Source organism: Bos mutus, chromosome 3, assembly GCF_027580195.1.
Source record: "Bos mutus isolate GX-2022 chromosome 3, NWIPB_WYAK_1.1, whole genome shotgun sequence".
In the NCBI taxonomy this organism is placed as follows: Eukaryota; Metazoa; Chordata; class Mammalia; order Artiodactyla; family Bovidae; genus Bos; species Bos mutus.
In genome coordinates, this window is record NC_091619.1 from 111,078,984 (window position 1) to 111,092,060 (window position 13,077).

Genomic DNA, 13,077 nt, shown 5'->3' on the forward strand with positions numbered 1-13,077 from the left:
GCTGGCTTTCTTTCGGGTGGCCCTGTGTCTTCCTGGGGAGACGTGGTTCTTTCGTGTTCTGTCTTCCCTCGAGCATTTGGCTCCAGGGAGTGCTGCCTGAGGAGGAGAAGACAGGCTGAGGTTTTGAATGATGCTGTGGCCTGGAAGGAACACAGAGGTGGTTCATGGCAACAGCAGGAGATATCTTGAGCAAGGTTATCTGGGGGCACTCACAGAATCCTCGAATGAGCCTGACAAGTTTCCAGTCCAAATCCTCTGCTTGTCTGTTGAGGGAACAGGTGAAGCTGGATCAAGAGGACACAGAGCTAAGAGGCTTGTTTGTTGCTGTTGTTTAGTTGGTAAGTCATGTCTGACTCTTTGCCACCCCATGGTCTGTAACTTGCCGGGCTCCTCTGTCCATGCTGGCCCAGGTCCGAATACCTTCTTGCTGGCCCAGGTCCAAATACCTTCTTCCTGTGGCTGAGTCCCTTTGCTGTCCGCCTGAAACTACCACAACATTTTAAATTGGCTATACTGAAATTTAAAATAAAAAGTAAAAAAAAAAAAGAAGTACATTCTCCCATCTCTGTGCACTGCCTTTTCCGTGGACCCTAAACCAGGAGTCAGCACAGGATAGCTACTGGACAGAATCTGCCCAGAGCTAAGAGTGGTTCTACATTTTTTTTCTGAAGGCATGTTATAAACCACAACAAAGAGTGTGTGACAGCAATGTGTGGGGTATGCTGAGCCTGCATATTTACTATCTGACTCTTTACAGAAAAGGTGTGTTGACCTCTGACCTAAGGCAAGTGTCCCTAGATGCCCTCTTGACATGTGTGGAAGAGGGCCCAGAGCTACTCTGGAAAATAAAAACTTGTGAGTTTCGTGAGATTGTTTGGTTTTGCTTTAATATTTACAACTTTGAAAGACTTCCAATCACTTGTTCACACCGGAATTCTCTTGTAAAGTGATTTTTTTTTTTCCTCAGAAAGAAACCCTGAAATAAATCCCAAAGGCCCTCACCACCCTTCTTGAACATCTGCTGATTAACACGCTAGACAGTTGGCATCAGCTATGGGAACAGGGCAGGGGCTGATGAGCTTAACTAGACTCGTTTCAGGAAACACAGAGCATGAACTAGAAATTATGGGTTCTAAGAAATTTTAATTAAGACATTAATAAGCAAAAATGTACGAAGAAACATTTGGCATAAGAAGGGAAGAAAATAGTGTTTTTGTTACCTTGATACCTATCATTTTATTTTTGAAAAAAAAAAAAAGAGTTGTATTTAGATATTAAAAAACCAGATTATAGTGGATGTACTTTCTGAGCCCCGTGAATCTTTACCTGGTGCTTGACTTACATTTATGTGTGAATTGCAATCCCATTCAACAATAGAGAACATTCTGTACTACAATACATAATTATCAACTTATATTTGTAAATTACTGGAGGTTCAGTTCAGTTGCTCAGTTGCGTCCGACTCTTTGGGACCCCATGGACTGCAGCACTCCAGGTCTCCCTGTCCATTGCCAACTCCCGGAGATTACTCAACTCACGTCCATTAAGTGGGTGATGCCATCCAACCATCTCATCCTCTGTTATCCGCTTCTCCTCCTGCCTTCAATCTTTCCCAGCATCAGGGTCTTTTCCAATGAGTCAGTTATCAAATCAGGTGGCCAGAGTATTGGAGTCTCAGCCTCAGCATCAGTGAAGCTGATTCATTCACCTTCCATGAATGATCCATTAATTCATTCACCTTCCAGTGAATATTCAGGACTGATCTCCTTTAGGGTGGACTGGTTGGAACTCCTTGTTGTCCAAGAGACTCTCAAGAGTCTTCTACAACACCACAGTTCAAAGCATCAATTCTTCAGCGCTCAGCTTTCTTTATAGTCCAACTCTCACATCCATACATGACCACTGGAAAAACCATAGTTTTGACTAGATGGACCTTTGTTGGCCAAGTAATGTCTCTGCTTTTGAATATGCTATCTAGATTGGTCATCACTTTCCTTCCAAGGAGTAAGCATCTTTTAATTTCATGGCTGCAGTCACCATCTGTAGTCATTTTGGAGCCCAGAAAAATAAATTCTGACACTGTTACCACTGTTTCCCCATCTATTTACCATGAAGTGATGGGACCGGATGCCATGATCTTACTTTTCTGAATGTTGAGCTTTAAGCCAACTTTTTTACTCTCCTCTTTCACTTTCATCAAGAGGCTCTTTAGTTCTTCACTTTCTGCCATAAGGGTGGTGTCATCTGCATATCTGAGGTTATTGATATTTCTCCCAGCAATCTAGATTCCAGTTTGTGCTTCATCCAGCCCAGCGTTTCTCATGATGTCCTCTGCATATAAGTTAAATGAGCAGGGTGACAATATACAGCCTTGACGTACTCCTTTCCCTATTTGGAACCTGTCTGTTGTTCCATGTCCAGTTCTAAACGTTGCTTCCTGACCTTCATACAGGTTTCTCAAGAGGCAGGTCAGGTGGTCTGGTATTCCCATCTCTTTCAGAATTTTCCACAGTTTACTGTGATCAACAGAGTCAAAGATGTGAAGATGGGCTCAATAAAGGACAGAAATGGTATGGACCTAACAGAAGCAGGTCTTTTGTTTTTGGCTCCAAAATCACTGCAGATGGTGACTACAGCCATGAAATTAAAAGACACTTACTCCTTGGAAGGAAAGTTATGACCAACCTAGACAGCATATTAAAAAGCAGAGACATTACTTTGCCAACAAAGATCCGTCTAGTCAAGGCTATGGTTTTTCCAATAGTCACGTATGGATGTGAGAGTTGGACTATAAAGAAAGCTTAGCACTGAAGAATTGATGTTTTTGAACTGTGGTGTTGGAGAAGACTTTTGAGAGTCCCTTGGACTGCAAGGAGATCCAACTAGTCCATGCTAAAGGAGATCAGTCCTGGGTGTTCATTGGAAGGACTGATATTGAAGCTGAAACTCCAATACTTTGGCCACCTGATGTGAAGAGCTGACTCATTGGAAAAGACTCTGATGCTGGGAAAGATTGAGGGCAGGAGGAAAAGGGGACGACAGAGGGTGAGATGGTTGGATGGCATCACTGACTCGATGGACATGGGTTTGGGTGGACTCCGGGAGTTGGTAATGGACAGGGAGGCCTGGCGTGCTGTGGTTCATGGGGTCACAGAGAGTCGGACTGAACGACTGAACTGAACTGAACGGAACACAGTCAAAGGCTTTGGCATAGTCAATAAAGCAGAAGTAGATGTTTTTCTGGAACTTTCTTGTCTTTTTGATGATCCAACAGATGTTGGCAATTTCATCTCTGGTTCCTCTGCCTTTTCTAAATCCAGCTTTAATTACATCTGGAAGTTCACCATTCTCGTACTGTTGAAGCCTGGCTTGGAGAATTTTGAGGATTATTTTATTAGCGTGTGAGATGAGTGCAATTGTGTGGTAGTTTAAACATTCTTTGGCATTGCCTTCCTTTTGAATTGTAATGAAAACTGACCTTTTCCAGTCCTGTGGCCACTGCTGAGTTTTCCAAATTTGCTGGCATATTGAGTGCAGCACTTTCGCAGCATCATCTTTCACGATTTGAAATAGCTCAACTGGAGTTCCATCACCTCCACCATCTTTGTTTGTAGTGATGCTTCCTAAGGCCCACTGAACTTCACATTCCAGGATGTCTGGCTCTAGGTCAGTGATCACCCCATTGTGATTATCTGGGTCGAGAAGATCTTTTTTGTATAGTTCTTCTGTGTATTCTTGCCACCTCTTCTTAATATCTTCAGCTTCTGTTAGATCCATACCATTTCTGTCCTTTATTGTGCCCAGAAATCAAAATGGAGTTTCTTTTGACAAATGATCAAACTATTTCAACGCCATAGAAAAATGTGCACTGTGGAGTGTTGTTTTGGAAGTCTGTAGCGCTGGTGGCCACACGACCTTGTGAATGTACTTAATTGCAGAGAACTGTTTTCTTTAAATGGTTAGTTTTGTTAGGTGACTTCATCTAAATAAATTATTTAAAAAAGAAGGTACGTGTAGATCAGAAAGAATAAAGGCCTGATATATAGCTAAAAATAAATTTAAAAACTCTACGATTTTCCTGGTGGTCCTGTGGTTAAGAATCTGCCTTGCAATGCAGGGGACACGGGTTTGATCCCCGGTCGGGGAAGGTTCCACATGCCATGGGGCGACTAAGCCCATGTGCTTCAACTATGGAGCCCACTGTCTCTAGTGCCGTGCTCTGCAACAGGACAGGTCTCTGTGACGAGGAGCTCACGCACACAGCTAGCGAGGAGCCCCCACTCTCCACAACTAAAGAAAGCCTGCTCACAGAATTGAAGACCTAGTACAGCCAGAAGTAATAAATAAATACAAAATATTAAAATAAAAAACCCAAACTCTCCTTAGCAGGTGAGTAATGTGATCAAACAATACAAAGATACCACACAAATGGCCAATAAAATTTTGAAAACACACTTGACTTCAGAAATAATGCAAGAATTCAAATGAATAAATAACTACATTACACTTGCTTATCAAATCAGCAAGCATGTTTTATAGGTAGCTGTTGGCCTAGCTGAAAATAAATACTCCTGTATTGCTTTCAAAAAGGGGCCAAGTCTTTTGCAAACCAGAGCCGGCTGATCATTCCTTGCATAAAGCTCTACAATTCATGATCTAGGAAAGGGCTCAGGGTAACTGGGGGGCCCCAGCCTCACCACATGAGAGAGCAGGGGATTCCCCTCCCCAGTTGCCCACGTTGGTGTGACTCTGACCACAGCCCCTAGGGCCTCCTCTGCCCAAGGAGTGCCTCAGCCACCTCCGAGGGCTTCCCCTTTGTTTCTGCCAAGATGCTTCGGAGAAGCCCGCGGTCGTCTGGCAGGTGGTTCCCATGGGGAAGCCCTCAGAGCCTGGGCAAGGGGGCAGCCCCACGTGTTCAGAAGCCATGTGTCCTGTGCCTGCCCAGGCCCTCAGTTCCACCCTTGTGCACCTCGACACCTGGCCCCAGAGTAGTTCTGCTGCTGGAACATTTCCTCGGATGCCTTCCCCTCTGCTCACGGGGATTCTGATCCTGACCACCTTCTGGAACACTCTCTCTGTTGTTTCTTCATGCTTCTTAGCTGAGACCAGTCTACCATGGCTAACGTCTTTTCCTTTTGGGAGGTTCAGGTCAAATGTCTCCATCTTAGAGAAGACTTTAGCCTTACACTTCATTATTAGAAGGGCCATGGGAGGGACTTCCCTCGGTGGTCCAGTGGGTAAGACTCTGCACTCCCAGTGTGATGCAGGAGTTGTGGGTACAATCCCTGGCCAGGGAACTAGATCCCACATGCATGCTGAAAGTAAGACCCTGCGCAACCAAAATAAATAAAAGCCACCGGCGTGTTTTCTTAGAACAAAGGAGAGCAATCCTAGTGTCTTCCACTTGCAATTCAGAGAGATGCTGAGAGCTGGGAAAAGTGAAAGTTGCTCAGTCATGTCTGACTCTTTGCTACCTTATGGACTATACTGTCCATGGAATTCTCCAGGCTGGAATACTGGAGTGGGTAACCTTTCCCTTCTCCAGGGAAGGACAGGAAAAGAGCTTGGAAAGGACAGGTTTCTATTTGTATTTGGTTGTACAGATCATGGAGGCAAGTCTTGGCCAGATCTCAGGCTCTGGGCTCAACACATCTTCTCTGCCCACCTTGCTCATCATGGGGGAAGGAGGGAAGGAACGCTTGGCCCTAGCCCATAATTACGGAGGGGAGGGCCCAGTCTGCCCTCCCCCACTGGCACCAAGCGTTCCTCCCTAGTCCCCATGACCTCAGTAAGACAAGAGCTGTAAGACTGGGATTTGAACAGGCTGTGTGGTAGAGGCAAGTGGCTTACCTCTGGGTGTTCATATCTCCATCTGTGAAATGGGAACAGTCAGGTAGCCATGGGGTTGAGTGGGTGAGACTCAGTTCATGGGAGAATCTAGAAACCAGTCAGTGCAACTCAAATATGAGAGAGTGACTTTAGGCTGGAATAACAGGAAGGGGCCAGAGACAGGAGGTCATCCAACTCGTAAAAAGGAAAATGGATGCCTTGAGGAGAGCTGAGGGAGCTGCCCGAGGTCGCAGGCTGCAGCCAGGAGCAGAGGCGTGATGAGAACCCACTTCTTGGCTTCTCCCACCCTGAGGTCCAGCCCTCTTTTTTTCTAATTAGGCAGGAGTTGGCAAGGCTCAGCCTCATGGAGGAAAGAAAGTAACCAAAGGACAAATCAGTGTATCTGGCCAGCTTTCTCCTGGTCTTGTGGCTATGAACTTTGGCTTCCCCAGTTGAAATGGGCCTGACCAGGTCTGCCTCACCCCCTCACAGGGTTATTTGAGGGTTGGTCGAATGGGCAGTACGTTACAGCACTTTGTAGATCACCAAAGGAAGCTGTGGCCCCCATCCCTGCCTTCCCAGGCCCTTGACTCAATGCAGGCTGAAACTTTCAGTCCAACCAGGGATTGAGCCTATGCCTCCCTGGCAGTGGAAGTGCCAAGTCTTCATCACTGGACTGCCAGGGAAGTCCCTCTTGCCACATTCTTTGGAGAGCATTTCCCCCGCAGAAAACCAGATTCCAATTTCTCTTGGACTAGTTTTCTGTTCCTAAATTTTCTCCTCTTGTGTTCTGGAGTCATTTAGATAGTGGTTCTCAAACAGGGGTGATTTTGTCCCCCAGGGAGCAATGTCTGGAGGCATTCTGTGGGGTCATAATTGGGGGATAACATAGGCTTCCCTAATGGCTCAGTGGGGAAAGAATCCACCTACGGTGCAGGAGACACAGGAGATGAGGGTTTAGTCCCTGGGTCCGGAAGATGCCCTGGAGAAGGAAATGGCAACCCACTCCAGTATCCTCACCTGGAGAATCCCGTGGACAGAGGAGCCTGGTGGGCTACAGTCCATGGGGGCACAGAGTTGGCCATGACTGAGCGAGTAAACCACCGCCATCTTCATCTGCTAGGAAAAGGCCAGGGTTGCTGTTAGAAATCCCACAAAGCACAAGAAGTATACCCATCCACCCTCTCCTAACAAAGAATCATCTGAGCCCAGAACAGTATAAGCGCTGAAGCTGAGAGACACTGATCTGAACAAATTCCAAGTGAGCATCAGTGACTTCTTCCCACAGGACCCCCCGCTAGGTGGTGAGGGGGGTGGAAAAGGTGCTCTGCTCACCCTCTGAACTCATCTTGTCTCCTGACGGGGTCTCTACAAGTAATACTCACTCAGGCTTGCAGGTTGAACTGAGGATTAACTTTTAGGCAAGTCAAGGGAACAAAAACTCCAAAACGCCAAGTCATTCTTAACAGGCGATTTTAAAAATCTAAGACTTGAGCCAATGTCTACAGTGCCTTCAGCAGGTTGGTTCTCTTTCAAAATTCTGTGTTTATCTTTATGCTTAGTTATCTCAGAGATTAACAGACATGCAGTAATTTTGACATCACTGTTTATGTTAATAAGTAATTTCTAAGGAGTGGCTAAGTACTAGAATGAGTCAGGGTTAAAAAAGAAAGCATTCAGTGGGAATGTCTGAAATATAAGAAACTTGGTTGGCTAGTAATTTAGATAATTCTAGGAGAAAGATAAAGTGGGTTTAAAAAAGAAACGTTACTGAGTTGTAATTTATAAGCCATACAGTGTGAAAGTCGCTCAGTTGTGTCCAACTCCTTGTGACCCCATGGACTATACAGTCCATGGAATTCTCCAGGCCAGGATACTGGGATGGGTAGCCTTTCCCTTCTCCAGGGGATCTTCCCAACAAAGGGATCGAATCCAGTCTCCCGTATTGTAGGCGGATTCTTTACCAGCTGAGCCACCAGGGAAGCCCTAAGCCATACAAGTCCTCTTTAAAATTTACAATTTGATGGATTTGGAGTACATTTGTAGATTTGTGCAACCATCAGCCCAGCTAATCTTAGAATGTTTTCAATCACCCTCAGAATACAGCCTTTTTTTTTTTTTGATGTGAACCATTTTTAAAGTCTTTATACAACTTGTTATGATGTCGTTGCTATTTTATGTTTGGGTTTTTTGGCTGCAAGACATATGGGATCTTAGCTCCTCGACCAGGAATTGAACCAGCTCCCCTCTGCATCAGACAGTGAAGTCTTAACCAGTGGACCTCCAAGAAGTCCTCAGAATACTCTTTAGCATCAACAGCCATTCCTCAATCTCCCCTCTCCCTAGCCCTTGGCAACCGTCCTTTTCTGTCTCCATGGATCTGTTTATTCTGATCATTTAATACAAATGGAATATGTAATATGATTATGTGGTTGATTTTTTTTCACACAGCACATCCTCCAGGTCCATCCATGCTGTGGCATTACTTCTTATTGAGGAGTAATATTTTGTTCTAGGGCTTCTCTGGTGGGTCAGATGGTAAAGAGTCTGCAATGCAGGAGGCTTGGGTTGGACCCTGATATACTGTACTCTGTGTGTGTGCTTGTCAGACCTCTGCCTTATTTTACTTTTTGACTCTTATGAATACTGTTGCTGCGAACATTTGATCACAAGTTTTGTGTGGACATGTGCTTTCACTTCTCTTGGGTATATACACAGGAGAAGAATTGCTGGGTTGTATGGTAACTATAGGTTTCACCTTGGTTGTTTGTTGTTCAGTCTCCAAATAGTGTTTGACTCTGAGACTACATGGACTGTAGCCCCCCAAGCTCCTCTGTCCATGGGATTCTCCAGATAAGAATACTGGAGTGGGTTGCCATACCCTTCTCCAGGGAATCTTTCCCATCCAGGGATCAAATCCAGGTCTCTAGCACTGGCAGGTGGATCCTTTACCACTGAGGCACCAGGGAAGCATATTTCATCTTTGCTGTGTTTAGTTGCTCAGTCGCATCCGACTCTTTGCAGCCCCATGGACTGTAGCCCTCCAGGCTCCTCTGTCCATGGGGATTCTCTAGGCAAGAATACTGGAGTGGGTTGCCGTGCCCTTCTCCAGGGGATCTTCCCGACCCAGGGGTTGAACCCAGGTCTCCTGCATTGCAGGAGGATAATTTTACTGTCTGAGCCACCAGGGAAGCCCAAGAATACTGGAGTGGGTAGCTTATCCCTGGTGGTGAAATAAACATACAGTAAAAGTGACCGTTTAAAAGGGTGCGGTTCAGTGGCACTTAGTACATCGTCAGTGTTGTACACCCTCACCACTATCTAGTTGCAGAATGTTTTCATCACCCCAAAGGGAAACCTTTTCCTCATTAAGCAGTCACTCCCCACACCCTCCTCCCCACAGCCTTTCAGTTCAGTTCCATCACTCCTTCATGTCCGACTCTTTGCCATCTCATGGACTGCTGCACACCAGGCCTCCCTGTCCATCACCAACTCCCAGAGTCCACCCAAACCCATGTCCTTTGAGTCGGTGATGCCATCCAACCATCTCATCCTCTGTCATTCCCTTCTCCTCCTGCCCTCAATCTTTGCCAGCATCAGAGTCTTTTCCAATGAGTCAGCTCTTTGCATCAGGTGGCCAAAGTATTGGAGTTTCAGCTTCAATATCAGTCCTTCCAATGAACATCCAGGACTGATCTCCTTTAGGATGGACTGGGTGGATCTCCTTGCAGTCCAAGGGACTCTCAAGAGTCTTCTCCAACACCACAGTTCAAAAGCATCAATTCTTCGGCACTCAGCTTTCTTTATAGTCCAACTCTTACATCCATATATGACTACTGGAAAAATCTTAGCCTTGATAAGACGGACCTTGTTGACAAAGTGATGTCTCTGCTTTTGAATATGCTGTCTAGGTTGGTCATAACTTTCCTTCCAAGGAGTAAGCGTCTTTTAATTTCTGGCTGCAATCACCATCTGCAGTGATTTTGGAGCCCAGAAAAATAGTCAGCCACTGTTTCCACTGTTTTCCCCATCTATTTGCCATGAAGTGATAGGACCAGATGCCATGATCTTAGTTTTCTGAATGTTTTAAGCTTTAAGCCAACTTTTTTTACTCTCCTCTTTCACTTTCATCAAGAGGCTTTTTAGTTCTTCACTTTCTGCCATAAGGGTGGTGTCATCTGCATATCTGAGGTTACTGATATTTCTCCCGGCAATCTTGATTCCAGCTTGTGCTTCCTCCAGCCCAGCATTTCTCATGATGTCCTCTGCATATAAGTTAAATGAGCAGGGTGACAATATACAGCTTTAATGTACTCCTTTTCCTATTTGGAACCAATCTGTTGTTCCATGTCCAGTTCTAACTGTTGCTTCCTGACCTGCATACAGGTTTCTCAAGAGGCAGGTCAAGTGGTCTGAATTCCCAATCTCTTTCTTTGGGACTGGAATGAAAACTGACCTTTTCCAGTCCTGTGGCCACTGTTGAATTTTCCAAATTTGCTGACATATTGAGTGCAGCACTTTTGCAGCATTATCTTTCAGGATTTGAAATAGCTCAACTGGAATTCCATCACCTCCACTAGCTTTGTTTGTAGTGATGCTTCCTAAGGCCCACTTGACTTCACATTCCAGGATGTCTGGCTCTAGGTTGGTGATCACACAATTGTGATTATCTGGGTCATGAAGATCTTTTTTGTACAGTTCTTCTATGTATTCTTGCCACCTGTCCTTAATATCTTCTGCTTCTGTTAGGTTCCTACCATTTCTGTCCTTTATTGAGCCCATCTTTGCATGAAATGTTCCCTTTGTATCTCTAATTTTCTTGAAGAGATCTCTAGTCTTTCCCATTCTATTGTTTTCCTCTATTTCTTTGCACTGATCGCTGAGGAAGGCTTTCTTATCTCTCTTTGCTATTCTTTGAAACTCTGCATTCAGATGCTTCTATCTTTCCTTTTCTCCTTTGCTTTTCACTTCTCTTCTTTTCACAGCTATTTGTAAGGCCTCCTCAGACAGCCATTTTGCTTTTTTGCATTTCTTTCCCATGGGGATGATCTTGATCCCTGTCTCCTGTACAATGTCATGAACCTCTGTCCATAGATCATCAGGCACTCTGTCTATCAGATCTAGTCCCTTAAATCTATTTCTCACTTCCACTGTATCGTCATAAGGGATTTGATTTAGGTCATACCTGAATGGTCTAGTGGTTTTCTCTACTTTCTTCAATTTCAGTCTGAATTTGGCAATAAGGAATTCATGATCTGAGCCACAGTCAGCTCCCAGTCTTGTTTTTTCTGACTGTATAGAACTTCTCCATCTTTGGCTGCAAAGAATATAATCAATCTGATTTCTATGTTGGCCGCCTGGTGATGTCCATGTATAGAGTCTTCTTTTGTGTTGTTTGAAGAGGGTGTTTGCTATGACTACACCTTTGGCAACCACTAATCCACTTTCTGTCTCTATGGATTTGCCTATTCTGAATATTTCATAGAAATGGAATTATGAAATAGGTGGCCTTTTTGTATCTGACTTCTTTACCTAGCTTAATGTTCCAAGGTTCATCCACATGAAATCAGTACTTTTTTTTATGACTGAATCAGATTCCACTGTATGTGTGAACCCCATTTTGCTTATCTATTCATCAGTTGGTGGTTGTTTGGGCTTCTACTTTTTGCTGTTGTGAACAGTGCTGCTATGAACATTTGTGTTCCAGTCTGAACATGCTATTTCAGCTCTTCTGCATGTACGCCCAGGAGTGTTGGATTATGCAGTGAACATGCTATTTCAGCTCTTCTGCATGTACACCCAGGAGTGTTGGATTATGCAGTGATTCTACGTTTAACTCACTGAGAAGCTGTCCAAGCGTCTCCCACAGTGGTGGCACTATTTTGTTTACCCCTGGCAATGCATGCCTGCTCTGGACATCTACTCACTGTATAGCATGCGTAACTAGCGAGTTGATGACCCTGTATATATACTTGAAAGTTTCTGGGAATTCTTTGGCGGTCCAATGGTTAAAACTCTGCACTTCCACGGCAGGAGGTCTGGATTCAATCCCCGGTCAGGGAACGAAGATCATGAAAGCGGTGCAGTGTGGCCAAAAAGAAAATTTCCTAAGAGAGTAGATATTAAATATTCTCACCACCAGAAGAAATGGTAATTATGTGATGTGATGAAGGTGTCAGCTAACCCTACTGGGGTCATCATGTTGTAATACAGACATCATGTATTAAATCACCATGTTGTATACCTTAAACTTGCACATGAGTAGCTGAGATTTATCTGTTGAGTGCTTACTTCGTGCCAAGAACAATTCGGGACACTTTTCCTGGATATTCCTCACTGCCTAGATCCTCCTGCTGGAGGTATTTTTCATTCAGCACTTTCTGTAAGCTCTCTCCCTGGTGGTTCACCTAGGTTAATTTCCCTCCTTATACCTGCACTGTGTGAGTAAGCCCCTGTTCACTTAGCCCTGTTCCTACTGATGAGCATTTAAGTTGTCCCTTTTCCTTTGCAACATTAAAATATATAGTTTAGTAATTCAATTAATTTATTTATTGGACTTTGCTGGGTCTCTGTTGCTGTGTGGGCTTTTCCCTAGTTGCAGCGTGCAGGCTTCTCATTGCAGCAGCTTCTCTTGTTGCTGAGCACAGGCTCTAGAGCGCTCAGGCTGCAGTGGTTGCAGCACGCTGATTCCTCAGTTGTGGCTCCAGGCTCTAGAGCAAGGCTCAGTAGCTGTGGCACACTGGCTTAGTTGTCCCGTGGCATGTGGGATCTTCCTGGACCAGGGACTAAATCCATGTCTCCTGCATTGACAGACGGATTCTTTACCACTGAGCCACCAGGGAAGCCTTAAAATGTGTTTTAAAGTCCCCCAAATCTGGGTCTCCCCCAGAGTCTTGCCTTCTCTACCTCCCACAAATGCACCATGCAAGTTACTCCAAGGTTCAGTCCACTATCTCGGCTAGGAGATCTCGCCTCCCAGGACAGACCCATGGACACAGCAGGACCCATGTCGCAGCACAGACCACCTGCCCATTCTCACTGGGCACCACCTCCCCAGGAGAGTGACCCTGTCTTGGGCATCTTTGTACACCTAGTCAGTGCCTGGCAAGGGGAAGGCAGTGAATACACTCTTGAGGCTGTTTGAACACCAGACTATGTACTGTTCCCACATTCTCTCAAGTTTCCAGCCCTTTGCTTAAGTTGGATCCTCTGCCTGTAATCTGTCCTTCTCCAAGCAAGTCCTTTCAT

At 45.0% G+C, this 13,077-nt stretch overlaps 1 protein-coding gene and 1 long non-coding RNA gene across 3 annotated transcripts in view; one reads left to right on the forward strand and one right to left on the reverse strand.

The window, feature by feature from the left end:
• Window positions 1-7,250, reverse strand: LOC138987266 (uncharacterized). The gene is made up of 3 exons (XR_011463763.1): window positions 7,165-7,250; window positions 6,850-6,945; window positions 1-486 (listed from the first exon to the last, which is right to left on the reverse strand). It is a non-coding gene; the product is annotated as an uncharacterized lncRNA (long non-coding RNA).
• LOC102264665 (UDP-glucuronosyltransferase 1-6) overlaps window positions 1-13,077 on the forward strand; it is a 151,828-nt gene that overhangs the window by 23,604 nt on the left and 115,147 nt on the right. The gene's annotated exons all lie outside the window — the stretch shown is intronic.